This window comes from Schistocerca piceifrons, unplaced genomic scaffold (assembly GCF_021461385.2).
Source record: "Schistocerca piceifrons isolate TAMUIC-IGC-003096 unplaced genomic scaffold, iqSchPice1.1 HiC_scaffold_1244, whole genome shotgun sequence".
NCBI lineage: Eukaryota > Metazoa > Arthropoda > Insecta > Orthoptera > Acrididae > Schistocerca > Schistocerca piceifrons.
The window spans coordinates 12103-12500 of NW_025727064.1; the positions used below are offsets into that span (position 1 = coordinate 12103).

At 48.0% G+C, this 398-nt stretch overlaps 1 non-coding gene across 1 annotated transcript in view; it reads left to right on the plus strand.

Annotated features, from left to right (window-relative positions):
* Window positions 1-398, plus strand: part of LOC124730627 — a 1909-nt gene continuing 1511 nt past the window's right edge. Inside the window, exon 1 of the ribosomal RNA XR_007008024.1 lies at window positions 1-398. This exon is cut by the window's right edge and continues 1511 nt beyond it. This is a non-coding gene — a ribosomal RNA (small subunit ribosomal RNA).

Here is a 398-nt window from a genome sequence, read left to right on the forward strand (position 1 = left end):
TCCCTGGTTGATCCTGCCAGTAGTCATATGCTTGTCTCAAAGATTAAGCCATGCATGTCTCAGTACAAGCCGCATTAAGGTGAAACCGCGAATGGCTCATTAAATCAGTTATGGTTCCTTAGATCGTACCCACGTTACTTGGATAACTGTGGTAATTCTAGAGCTAATACATGCAAACAGAGTCCCGACCAGAGATGGAAGGGACGCTTTTATTAGATCAAAACCAATCGGTCGGCTCGTCCGGTCCGTTTGCCTTGGTGACTCTGAATAACTTTGGGCTGATCGCACGGTCCTCGTACCGGCGACGCATCTTTCAAATGTCTGCCTTATCAACTGTCGATGGTAGGTTCTGCGCCTACCATGGTTGTAACGGGTAACGGGGAATCAGGGTTCGATTC